The sequence below is a fragment of the Pistacia vera genome, unplaced genomic scaffold, assembly GCF_008641045.1.
Source record: "Pistacia vera cultivar Batoury unplaced genomic scaffold, PisVer_v2 Contig189, whole genome shotgun sequence".
In the NCBI taxonomy this organism is placed as follows: domain Eukaryota; kingdom Viridiplantae; phylum Streptophyta; class Magnoliopsida; order Sapindales; family Anacardiaceae; genus Pistacia; species Pistacia vera.
The window spans coordinates 1,405,357-1,419,270 of NW_022195989.1; the positions used below are offsets into that span (position 1 = coordinate 1,405,357).

General features: G+C 35.6%; 1 pseudogene; it reads left to right on the forward strand.

Moving 5' to 3' along the window:
* Positions 1-346: 346 nt before the first annotated feature.
* On the forward strand, positions 347-13,461 carry LOC116127149 (annotated as a pseudogene).
* The last annotated feature ends 453 nt before the right edge of the window (positions 13,462-13,914 follow it).

Here is a 13,914-nt window from a genome sequence, read left to right on the forward strand (position 1 = left end):
TACCGAGTCATCCCGTCTTACTATGTCTGTTACTGCATTCGTTCTCGGCACATTCCATTGGGTCATCCCTCGGGGGGCAGTCTGATAGATCATTCCATCGTGCATTCCTTGGTAGCATGGATCTTCGTTCATCCCTTCCGGTTGGATAACTCCCATTGTCACTGTTCTATTATTCTGCCCTACATGAATGGTTAGGGGAGTCGTCTGGTAGTCGCTCGGTCCATCAGGATGGATGAGCTCGAGTGCTGGAGTTGGTTTGGTTTGGCCGTTCAACCCGCGAGGGTGAGCCGAGCCGAATGGGGTTTGTGTTTGGGTTGTTGACTGGAGGTGGAGCGGGACGGTAAGGATGAGCTGGTCTTATGGATGCGGGCTTTTTGTTACTAGATCATCTTGGTCACAAGGCTGGGATGGATCGGCTGGATGGTGTTCTGTTGGCATATCTTTGTCTCCATTAGTCAAAACGGAGTCGTCGAGCGCCAGTGCGCTTAACGGATGCGGCCCTTTACCAGAGATCGAGGGGAGGTTGCATGGATGGGATAGGGGCGCGGAACTGATTAGGGGGTACTTGGTGGGGCAAGAACTCGAGATCATAGAATTGACTCACCTTCTCTTTTAGAGACTGGTTTTCAGCCATAATGGACGCGTTTTCGGTCCGGATTGCATTATTCTAGGCTTCTAGTGTGGCCACCTTGTCCGAGTTTTATTGCATGAGAGCGGTCAAAGCCTCTAGTTTGGCCTCGAGGCCGGGGTTAACGTTGTCAGAATTGTCAGCCATGGAATGCTCCTCCACGTAGCAAGGTTCATCGAGCTGAATGATTGCTAGAGGCCCCATGGTGGGCGCCAAACTGTAGACGTAAAAATCTACCTGTATGGAAGAGGGGTCTGATCTCGTGAGGTTGAGCCCACTAGCGATCCACTACACCTGCACACGTAGAGAAACACACGTGTGAACCAAACGGGAAACACCGGGGTGGTGTTTGCTGTAGGGACTCCGACGCTCAAGTCAACAAGGCTGAGACAGGCTAATATAGTGAGGGTTAGGGAGCAAAGATTACCGGAAGCCTAGTCAGGGACTGTGACTATAGTAGTGATGTGAGGCTCTCAAGTCAGAGCTTCAGGTGTGAAGGTGTAATGTCAATGTCCCCTGTGAGAGGGCTGGCCTCTGCTTATATAGTGATTGTCTGGTCTCTCAATCCTAATAGAAGTAGGAGTTCTAGTGTGACTCTGATGCAAACCCTAGAAGAATTAGGGCCGTGGTTAGTTGTCTTACCAGTGTCCGGATAGGAAGTTGATTCTGATTAGGATAGTAACTTCGAGTAGGAAAGTGATCAGGAATAGGAAGGTGACCTTGAATAGGAGATTGATCGGGAGCAGGAAAGTATTCTGAGGGGGCCGTGGGCTCTGGATTCGCCCATGGGTCTAGAAAATGGATTGGGATTAGGAGGCTCGTGCCCACGTGGTTTGGACCAGCTGTATCTTGTATCGAATGGGCCCAATCCGGTTGAATCATATCGGGATTGGGCCTGGATGCTTCTTCATTGTCGGGCTCGTTTTCCTATTTGGGCCGAGGACGATTTTTGGCCCTAACACTATTCTTCTTCTGGATTGTGTTATATGCTTCCTGGGATTATAATACTCATTTGTATATTCATGCGTTAATGAAGACAATAATAAAGGTGAGGTTGAAAATGCAGTTGAGGAAAGGAGCTCAGTAGATTTATTCAGCAGCTGCTATTGAGAAGTGTTTTATAAAAAGGCAGTTTGAAGTGTTTATTAAAGTCTGGTTATGTTCGTTTGACGGGAAACGTTAGTGCAACAAGTTCGGAATAACGGAAGTTAACAGCATCTGTTAGTCAGTGAAGTGCTGCGCTTTGGACAAGTCAACAAATGAAACGCTGCGTTTGATGAACTCTATGTTGAAGAAATCGAAGACCATCTCTATTCCTTAAGTTTTTTATCTCTAAATTTTCTGTTTGTTTCTCTAGAAAGTTTTTTATTTATTTTTTAATTTCTTTCTAGAATTTCTTCATTCGATGCTAAGAATCTCACATCATGTATTGTGGGTAAATTTTTAGTCAAATCCTCTGTAATTTAGTCAAACTATATCAAGCCTCTCTGTTTTGAATAATTAGCAGCAATTACCCTGCTATTAGTCAAGAGATTATATATTTTTCTTTTAATTTTGAGCTCTGCTGGTTTAATTCTGCTTGAATGTATATTTACTTTACAGTTGTATCGTAGTTGAAGAACAAAATTAATTGTAACAAATCAGAACATTAATTTGATAGCACTGCTCCGAAGCCGTAATGTTTCTGAGCACTGAGTCTGTCACGACGCCTACTGCAAATTATTTGAACGTGTCAAAGTGAAAAGCATATAGCAAACTTGAACTTGAAGTATAAAACATATTTAGTTTGTTCCCTGCATGTTTGGAATTTTCTCTAGCTGGAGAGTGACTCTACAGCAGCCTTGCACATGATCACAATTCGTCTTCCTTCCTGATTGCATTGTTTCTCGTGCTTCAAATGATGCGGCTGCAAAGAAGTATAATGTGATTTGGATGTGTGGTTTCCTACATCACAAACCTATAGATAGTATAGGTGTCCTGTTTGAACTATACATATTATCGGTCAAAAAGATTGGAGAGTCAACATGGGCTTGTTCCTATTTATTGGATTGGCAAAGCTATATTTATAAGGGTAGGAAGTTCTCAGCCATGTTTAGTTTGATTGTTGGCTGCTTATGGCTGGTGTGATTCACAGATTATCATCCATTTTGTTTGCTGTACTGATTAGAAAGTGAACAATTAGTACTGTGTTGCTTGCCTGTAGAACTCGGTTGGTGTTAGAGCAACTGAATCTGCATTCACTGATACTTAAAAATCAATTTTGTGCCAAAAGGTCTCCCAAACTCGAGATTTTTCGTTTGTACTTTGTACTATTTCACTGCATTGAACACAGGAAGCAATATGTCCAGTTGTTGGTCTCTACCCTCACAATAACAGTCAACAGAGACGACCATCTGCTGTATCCTTGAGAACTACCTAAGGAAGATGGCGTTGAAGTATCGAAGCCTTAAACCGGCTATAATAAGTCTGATTCTTATATGGATCTTTTTAGTAGCAAAGTTGTGAGCAATAATCAACTAATTAATGGGGAAAGGTTTGGCTCTAATTGAATTTTATTCTACATGCAGCTAGGCATCCCCTATCAAACTGTGGCCATTGTCTCTGGTGCTTGAATGTTGCGGCTGTGAAGAAGTACGATTTAGAAGGATGGTTTCCTGCATCGCAAACCTATAGAGAGTTGGTGCCATGTTCAAATTGTAAATATTATCAGTCAAGAAGATTGGAGATTCGATATGGATAGAAAAAGGTATGTTCTGTTTACTTGTTCCTATTTAGTGCGGGTAAAGCCATATGGTTTGAGTAGTGTGATGCCTCTAATCATTTTCAAAACAAACACACTCTTTTATGATATAGAAGCTAGCAACTTCAGCTGGTATTACTCGCAGATTGTTATACTTTTTATTTGAGGTACTGGTTCTAAAGTGGACAGTTGGTATCATGTTGTATTGTTTACGAGTAGAACTTTGTAGGTGTTATGGAAATTAATCAGAGCATTCACTGATCTTTTAATATTATTTTTGTGACCAGAATTCTTCCAAACTCACATTTTGCTTTTGTAATTTTGAAATATTGCAGAGCAATGAACAGACGACGCAATACGTGCACTTATTGAACTCTACACTCACAGCAACCGAAAGGACCATTTGCAGTATCCTTGAGAACTACCAGAAGGAAGATGGTGTTGAAGTACCAGAAGTCTTACAACCGTTCATGGCTGCCTTTCAAAACAAAACCAGTTACTGAAACTAAAGGGAAGAAATCCAAGGCTTAGTCACATCTCTTATAAAATTTTTGGAAGACAAATGCAGATTGACGGAGATGTTAAAGATCTGCAAAATCTGATTTTTCTTAGTGGGAACATTGAGATCTGACACAAAAATAGTTGTGTATTGAATTGCCAAGCAGGATTAGCCTTATTTTGTGATCCATGTCTTAAAGTTTATACATTACGTTTTCAGGATTTGTCATTAAATTATAGAACTACACTACTCATCAGTTATCTGGATCATCATTGTGGAATCTCCCGTTTGAACTAGTACGTGCATAAGCTAATTTTTGTGAAATGTTTCAGTCATTGAAGGTTTGATTTGGCCAAAATCTATATTTAAAGTTTTAGAAACTACAAAAATGTGATGATTTAGACTAGACTGCTAGCACAAATAGATTGATCGCCAGACATTAATCACATTGTGTTGGAGGTGTCGTTTCACTCTTCGGGAATTTTTTTTTTTTTTTTCGGTGTTGGAATCCGGCAATCCCATAATCTTGAATTTGATTAAGATAAATAAGCAGAGGAACCTTAAGTGCATGCTTGGGTAGTTTATGTAAAGGTTAATATCTGCATGCTAGTATCCTGACTAAAGTTGTTTTCCTCCCCTTGAAAGCCACATAGCTACCATACAACAGGGATGTGTTATGTAATTGTGGTCTCTCTCTTTTTAAAGTGTTTTTTCAGGGGATGACAAAAATATCCAATTGATTGGATATCTGTGCATTGGATCAATATTGATATGAATCCATATTAATCAAAATAATTTCATAATATTTTTATAAATTAAAAAAGAAATTGAAATGGAAATGGTTGTTGGGCACCACTACTAATAGTCAAGGCCAATCAAAGGTGACTCGTTAGCATCAAATTTGGTCCCGTTAAAATTGGAGCAAGCCGACCTATAGGAATTCGATTGAATCACTAGATTTTGACAGCCAAAATAAGTGTCAAAATTAAGTGATTCAAACAGATTCTTGTAGATCAGAGAAGTCTAATTTGGACTAGACCGGAGGTGGCACCATCATGCCACCTTGACTGGCGTTGATCGCTGGTCTGACTGATGCCTTCTAATAACTAATGTTGTTATAATGCATTTTTATATATTTATTAAATAATTATTAAAATACAAATTATTACAAAGGAAAATTTGTATTTTGACTAATTACTTAGGCATAAATACAAAAAAAAAAAAAAAAAAAAAAAAAAAACCTTGATTAAAAAACACCACACTAGATTAACCAAAAACATATTAAAATTTGTGGATTGAATAAAGAAGTTGAAGTTCGTGAGGCATGGTCTGTATTGAAATCAAAGTTGGAAACCTCGTGCGTGATTCAGTACCAGTCAGTGATGATGAGGTATGTGACTTGGCTGTGTTAGTGTAATTCCATGTTGCCTGATGCTTTAGGTAATTATGAAGTGGGAATGATTTGTGTAGGCAAATAATGCTGTGATTAGACATGGGGAGAGAAAAGAATGGAGCCAAAACTGAAGAATCACGTTGAGCTTGTTAAGCTTCTTGGAACTGCAGATTTGAAGAAAGGTATTAAAAGGTTTCACTATATTCAGGCATTATCATTAATTTGTTTCCCTTTTTGGAGATGAGATGTATGACTTTTAGTTGTTTATGATAGGTTGTCCTTGGATGATCAATAAATCTATGATTGGATGGTTTAATAATCTCCATTTTCACTGTCTTTTCTGGTTCTAATATGTTTTGATAATGTTCAAAATAAGTTTTATTATTTTTTCTGATTTAGCTCAAGCATATGCATTATTTGGTTCAATTTGAATTTGTATGAATCCTCCATCCAGAGCCATGATAAGTTGTCCAGTTTTGTTACTTGCATGGTGTTTTTTTTTTTTTTTTTTTTTTTTTTTTTTTTTCTGTAGTGTGTATCAACTTCATATTCATCAATACTTAGTAGCAGATTTTTTGGTTTGTTCCCCATGTTTAAAGCAATTCTATTTACTTCTTGTCATTCTTGTTTCAACTTTCATCCATTATAGTATACTGTGAACTGATCTTATGCCTTGGAATAGGTGCTGATGTTGCTGGGGGTAGAGGTTTTTACTTGAAAGGAGATGGTGTACGGCTTAATCTAGCTTTGATAAATTTTGGTCTTGATTTCTTGGAGAAGAGAGGATATACATCATTACAAACTCCATTCTTTATGAGAAAAGATATTAAGGCCTAGTGTGCTCAGTTAGCACAGTTTGATGAAGAGCTTTACAAGGTTACATTTATAAACCTGTATTAATACATGTTACCTTTCTCTTAATTTTTTCTACTATGTGGTCAAATTGCTAGTTGTTATTATGAAGCTGGTTTCCTTTCACAGACACTAATGTGTCTTTCAATCAGATAAATGTGAATGCTTAAGTAGATTTGCTTCCCCTTTTGGAATTTCTTGACTAAAATTTGAGCATGACTTATTAGTTGGTGTTGATAGGTGACCGGTGAGGGAGATGATAAGTACCTTATTGCGACAGCTGAACAGCCACTTTGTGCTTATCATATAGATGACTGGATCCATCCTTCTGAGCTACCGATAAGGTAATCATCTTTTCGAACCATTGTCCCTATGGCTACGGAAGAATTCTTGTAGGCGTTTGCTTATGGACATTACTATTTCTTAACCAGATATGCTGGATACTCGTCGTGCTTCCGTAAAGAAGCTGGTTCACACGCAAAGCCATATGATATTAGTAGTGTGATGCCCCTGTTCATTTTCAAAACAAACACACTCTTTTATGATATAGAAGCTAGCAACTTCTGCTGGTATTACACACAGATTGTTATCCATTTTATTTGAGGTATCATGTTGTATTGTTTACCATTAGAACTTTGTAGGTGTTATGGAAATTAAGTAGAGCATTCACTGATCTTTTAATATTAATTTTGTGGCCAGAATTCTTCCAAACACACAATTTTGCTTTTGTAATTTTGAAATGTTGCAGAGTAATGAACAGACGAAGCAATACGTGCACTTATTGAACTCTACACTCACAGCAACCGAAAGGACCATTTGCAGTATCCTTGAGAACTACCAGAAGGAAGATGGTGTTGAAGTACCAGAAGTCTTAGAACCGTTCATGGGTGGCAAGACCTTCCTGCCTTTCAAAACAAAACCAGTTGCTGAAGCTAAAGGGAAGAAATCCAAGGCTTAGTCACATCTCTTATAAAAATTTTGGAAGACAAAATGCAGACTGATGGAGACGTTAAAGATCTGCAAAATCTGATTTTTCTTAGTGGAAACATCGAGAACTGACATAAAAATTGTTGTGAATTGAATTGCTAAGCAGGATTAGCCTTATTTTGTGATCCATGCCTTAAAGTTTATACATTACGTTTTCAGGATTTGACATTAAATTATAGAACTACACTCCTCAGTCATCTGGATTATCATTGTGGAATTTAAAGTATGAATTAAAGCCAGACAACTTGCAAGATAGAACATATGGTCTGTATAATATAAGCAGGAGTATAATTGCTGCAATAGTTGCTGTTCCTCTCCATAGATTGTTGAAATATTACTCTATTCAAAGTGGCCCTCTTTCTGTTACTCACAAATGTTATGATACGAGGTTTTGCTTAAACTGACACATTGACCAAGTTTGTCAAACATATTTGCTACTGAAACACTGTTGCCTGTACGATTGGAAACAATTCTCCTCTTAACGAGCAAATCCACGTCTTTTTCAATATCAATAAGATAATCCACTAGTTTAACGTAATTATAAACCTGAGTATCCCATTGGTAATAATTGCTCCAAAGCTTTAATGTTTCTAAATAAACATTCATTTAAATAAACATTCATGAATAAAATACCAATTAGTATGAAGGAAAATATGAAAACTTGATTAAAAATACAAAATTACATTAAACATAAATATTAAAATTTATGAATTGAATAATCCATGATCCATAAAATCCAGTTCAATCCATCCTTGGATTTTAAGAATGAACTGGACTAGATTGGGTAGAAATTCATGTGTATTGGATCGGATAGGATCAGATCTTATCCCATCCACCACTTTTGCCATCCACAGTTTTCTCTTCTGCTTCTTGGCCTTGATGTTTAATTTGAAGGAATCTAGTATAGTTAAAAACCAACGGCACAATAAAGTGAGCTAATTTAAATAAAAGTAAAATAACTTTAAACCCCCTCTGATTTTTGATATAGCTTAAGACGCCTTACCATCAATATCCCATGGATAATGACATTGCTCCAAAGCCATAATGTTTCTCAGTAGACATTCAGTCCCATCGTCAATTTGTAAATTTTTGTATTTGATGTTAATGAATTAGGTTTTGTAATGTGTTAAAATAATTGAATGAGAATGATGTGTTGGAGAGATTTGAACAAATTTTACTATGAATTTGGGTAAATATAAATTTCTGATTTCTTACTGGCCCTGTTATTCACTGAAGATAACATTTTGGTCCCCCTCAGAAAATATTTTCTGCCTCTGGCCCTGCTTTAGAAGAAAAAACAGTACAGTGTGAAAGAGAAATATTGAAATACATAGCAAGCATTTTACATTATTAAGACAACAAGCTTTAATGCAAAATTATATTACAATCACACAACTTGCAAATATAAATTACATAAACACAACTTGCAAGATAGAACATATGGCTTGTATGATAGTGAGCACTACGAGTAAAACTGCTGCAACAGTTGTTATGCCTCTTCAAAGATTATTGAAATATACTCTTTTCAAGGTTGCTTTTGTTTTGTTCCATGGATTGTTACAGTATCCCTTGAGTTTCTCGCAAATGTCATAGTAAGAGGCTTTGCTTAAATTGATAGATTGACTAAGTTTGTTAAACATATTTGCTACTGAAGCATTGTCGCCCATATTATTGGAAATAATTCTATTTTCAACAAGCAAGTTCACATCTTTTTCAGTATCAATAAGATGATCTATTAGCCTAACGTAATTGCAAATATGAGTATCTTGAGGATAATGACACTATTCCAAAGCCATACAATCTCTGAGTAAACTTTCAGTGTCGTCGTATATTTTTAAATGTGGTATTTGCATCTCAAGTACTTTGAAACATTGGAATTGTTGCTTTCGTTTTGTCAATCTTATATCAATTAAGCTGTGTTCTCCTCTAAGACACTCAAACTTCACTCCAAACTCTTGCAACTTCACAGCACAAGGTAAATCATAAATCCATCATTTGATCTGCTTAGATATTTGGTAGCGTCCCAATATAATAGTCCTTCTCCAATCGGTTAAATGTTTAACTGCCACCTAGGAGGTTAATCTACTCAATTCCAAACCATGAAAATCACCAAAAAAGGAACATGAAAGCTCCATGAAGGTAGGCATTGGCCAGTGAGAGCTAACTCACATACTTCCTTGATGACTAAGTATGGAAGTTGATTTTCAAGTAATTGGAAGTCCCTACATAAAGATGCTTTTACCGTTGATGTAGATAGTAAAAAATCACTTTCACCATAATTGGATTCATACCTTAATAATAACTTTATGATAAAGACAGCATCATATAGAATCATCATTACATACTCAATGCTCCTGAGTTTAGACAACTCTGCATAACAATTACGAATTTTTTTCTCATTATCCTTTATGAAGTTTAAAATTTTATCTCGATTTTCTACTGTTATTCGTTCAAGAAAACTTTCCATATATTTTCTTTTTGTCTTTTCCATGTTAGCTAATTCTTCTTTTCTATGGTGAAGAGGACCTATTGAAACAAATTGAGGAGAGTAGGCTTCTTCATTTACGCTATGAAAATCTTTAGGAACCCTATAAATACAACATTGACGAGCATCAAGCTCAGGCTCCAAGTTTTTTCAATGTCAATTCGTAACTCTTCGACCAAATCCTCAAGTTTAAAGAAAGAACTCATATCCAACTTCTTTGCCCTATTGACAGTAGTCAATTAATAACAATAAATAGATAAATGCATCACTCAAAATAATCAAGAAAATCATGTTGCATGCATGAGGTAATTATTTCCATAAATAGCTTTAAGAATAATATGCAATCTGTCATAATTCACAAATAAATATTTTATACCAATATCATTTGCAAAGATTTAAATTAAAAATATGTGGGTAGAGATTCCTGGAACGAATCCCCTTACATAGAATGTTGGAATTGGGAAGAATTGACTATTATATTTGTAACGGTAATATAGAATTACTGTCATACCAAACGCTTGAAAAAGGAACAAATTGCATGTTATAATCCAAAGTAATACTATGCATTTAATTAAGACAAGGTACAATTAGCTAACACATATCCATTGTATTATATATATATTATAAACTAAAAAGGTAGAAAAAAAAATATTTTACTATTTTATATACTTTAATTATCTGAATAATAATAATTTTAAACATTTAGTTTAATTAGATTCTTTTCAATTTATAATGATTATAAAAATTAAAAAAAAAAATTGTGTCTCGGCCTTTATGTATACATATAGTTCATAATATAATAGCTTAAATACTTTTAGAGTAAAAAACAATAACATGGAAAATATATAACTTTGATATATACTGATATTCATAATATTCCGAAGAATCTTCATTCCATGTATGGAAATCAGAAGATTTAAGAAAGCCAATAGATAAAATCAACTAAAATTAAGTGGGATATAAAATTATATCATACATTTCAAGCAATCCTATCAATTATTATTAACATATTAAGAGCATGAATAACTAATGGATCAATTCAAAAAATAATAATAAGAAATGAAACAAAAAAAAAACAAAAAGTGCATTAATATAATTTGAACCTGAAATTTTGACCGCAAATTAAGCAGTTTCCTAGATCCTCCTCTCCAATTAATACCTCTTAATTAAAAATAATAATATATATGGGTTATTCAAGCAAGTTTGTATAATTAATCCACATGAAAAACATAGAATTATTGTTGGACTTCATCTCGTATGAGAGGTAGCTAAAACTAGATACGGGAAATTTACAGGGTCCTTTTGACCCTAGTTACATCAATTTTCCAAAACTTTCCTTTTCATCCGAACCCAAGTCTAATTCTTTTCAACCAGGCCAACACATATCTAATCAATAATGTTAGTTCTACAACCTTCGCTCACAACCTTCTCTTACAACCTTTGATGTGACAGTTTATCATTAGTTAGCTTACAAATGGCTAAGTTACAAGCAAACGAGACTCATTTTGCGAACTAATCAATGACAAGTTGTCACATCAAGGGTTGTGAGAGAAAGTTGTGAATCTAGCATTACTTATATATAATTCCTACATTTTATGGCTTTATTTCTGTTGACCAAACATCACCTTAATATTTAATAATTAAAATGAAAGATAATTAATCGAACTTATTAATCATGGAATTTTTGGCGGAAAATAAATCGCAAGATAAATTAAGAAAATAAATATAACGAAAGAAGTACTCCAAGTGAACTTGAATAAGTAGTTAAGAGGTCCAAAGAGCTCCTTCCTCTTCAAAATCACAGCTCACAGATATTTATTTTCTTACTGTGTGTTATCTTTCTCCCTCTCTGTATGATAATGAGTTTTCTCTCTTCTTTAATTTTAGGTGTTGATCTTGACATTCATGCGTGCCTCCTCTTTTGTCCACATTTCAATCCTAAATTAATAAGGAAAGAATATAGGATTTCTTTATACATACGTCTGGGGTAATCCTCCAATGAAAGTAATGCTAAATTCCTTTCTTGGGTCGTTCAATTACCCAAGGAGTAACAATGAATTTCAACAATCCAGATTCCCCTCTCCAATACAAGTAATGCTAAATTCTTTTCTTAGGTCGTTCACTTATCCAAGGAAGACCTAAAAGGTTAAGCTAATAGGTGAGAGCTCAATATATATTAGACCAATAACCTCTCTCACGTCAAATTTGAACTTTTTTCATTTTTTTTTCAATTTTCTATATCTAAATTGTATGTGAGGATTCGAACTCGAGATATTTGACTTTGTTATGATGTTAAGTTGTCATCCTACTTAAAAGTGTAACCTAGTAGATGAGGACTTAATGTATATTAGACCAATATTCAACAATCCAAATTCCTCTCCCTGATACACCCTTCCCTCTCTCTGTGTTTGGTAGTAAAGTGTTAAATACTTATTACAATACAAATTTGTATGAAGGAAAATTTGTATTTTGACTGATTACTTGGGCTTAAAATACAAAAATTAATATGACAAACGTATAATGTGACTTGGATGTGTGGTTCCGAGATCACAAACTTATAGATAGTATAGGTGTTCTTTTTGAACTGTACAGATTATCGGTCAAAAAGATTGGAGGTTCAACACGGTTGTTCCTACTTACTGGATTGGCAAACCTATATTTATAAGGGAAGTTCTCAGCAATGTTTAGTTTGATTGTTGGTAGCTTATCACACCAGATTGTCATCCATTTTGTTTGCTGCACATATTAGATAGTGAACAGTACTATATTGCTTGCCTGTAGAACTCGGTTGGTGTTAGAGCAACTGAACCTGCATTCATTTATCTTTAAATATCGATTTTTGTGGCAAAAGGTCTACCAAGGTCAAGTTTTTCTTTTGTAATTTTGTACCGTTTCACAGCACCGAACAGAGGAAGCAATATGTCCAGTTGTTGGTCTCTAACCTAGTACCCTCCCAATAACGGAGACGACCGTTTGCTGTATCCTTGAGAACTACCAGAAGGAAGATGGCGTTGAAGTATTGAAGCCTTAAAACGGAAATTATAAGTCTGATTCTTATATGGATCTTTTTGGTAGCAAAGTTGTGAGCTGTAATCAACTAATTAATGAGGAAAGGTTTGGCTCTAATTGAATTTTATTTTACATGCAGCTAGGCATCCCCTATCAAATTGTGGCCATTGTCTCTGGTGCTTTGAATGATAAGGCTGCGAAGAAGTACGATTTAAAAGGAAGGTTTCCTGCATCGTAAACCTATAGAGAGTTGGTGTCATGTTCAAACTGTATAGATTATCAGTCGAGAAGATTGGAGATTCGATATGGACAGAAAAAGGTTTGTTCTGTTTACTTGTTCCTATTTAGTGTGGGCAAAGCCATATGATATGATAAGTAGTATGATGCCCCTATTCATTTTCAAAATAAACAAACTCCTTTATGATATAGAAGCTAGCAATTTCTGCTGGTATTACACAAAGATTGTTATCCATTTTGTTTGAGGTACTGGTTCTAACGTGGACTGCTCGTATCATGTTGTGTTGTTTACCAGTAGAACTTTGTAGGTGTTATGGAAATTAATCAGAGCATTCACTGATCTTTTAATATTATTTTTGTGTCCAGAATTCTTCCAAACTCACAATCTCGCTTTTGTAATTTTGAAATATTGCAGAGCAATGAGCAGACGAAGCAATATGTGCACTTATTGAACTCTACACTCACAGCAACCGAAAGGACCATTTGCTGTATCCTTGAGAACTACCAAAAGGAAGATAGTGTGGAAGTACCAGAAGTCTTACAACCGTTCATGGGTGGCAAGACCTTCCTGCCTTTCAAAACAAAACCAGTTGCTGAAGCTAAAGGGAAGAAATCCAAGGCTTAGTCACATCTTTTAGAAAATTTTTGGAAGACAAATGCAGATTGACGGAGATGTTTACGATCTGCAAAATCTGTTTTTCTTAGTGGAAACATTGAGAAGTGACACAAAAAGTGTTGCGTATTGAATTTCCAAGCAGGATTAGCCTCATTTTTGTGAACCATGTCTTAAAGATTATACATTACGTTTTCAGAATGTGTCATTAAATTATAGAACTACAGAAGTTTGCTTCTCTTCAGTCATTGAAGATAAAACATAAACATGTTTGTCCAAGTTTCATAGTCATTGAAGGTCTATATTTAAAGTTTCAGGTTTGTAAAAACAACTACAGATGTGATGATTTAGACTACACTAGCAGTCTAGCACTAATAGATTGATCACCAGGCATTGATCAAAGTGGTGTTGGAGGTGTCGTTCACTCGCCGGATATTTTTTTCCGCTGTGTTGGAATCTGGCAACCCATTA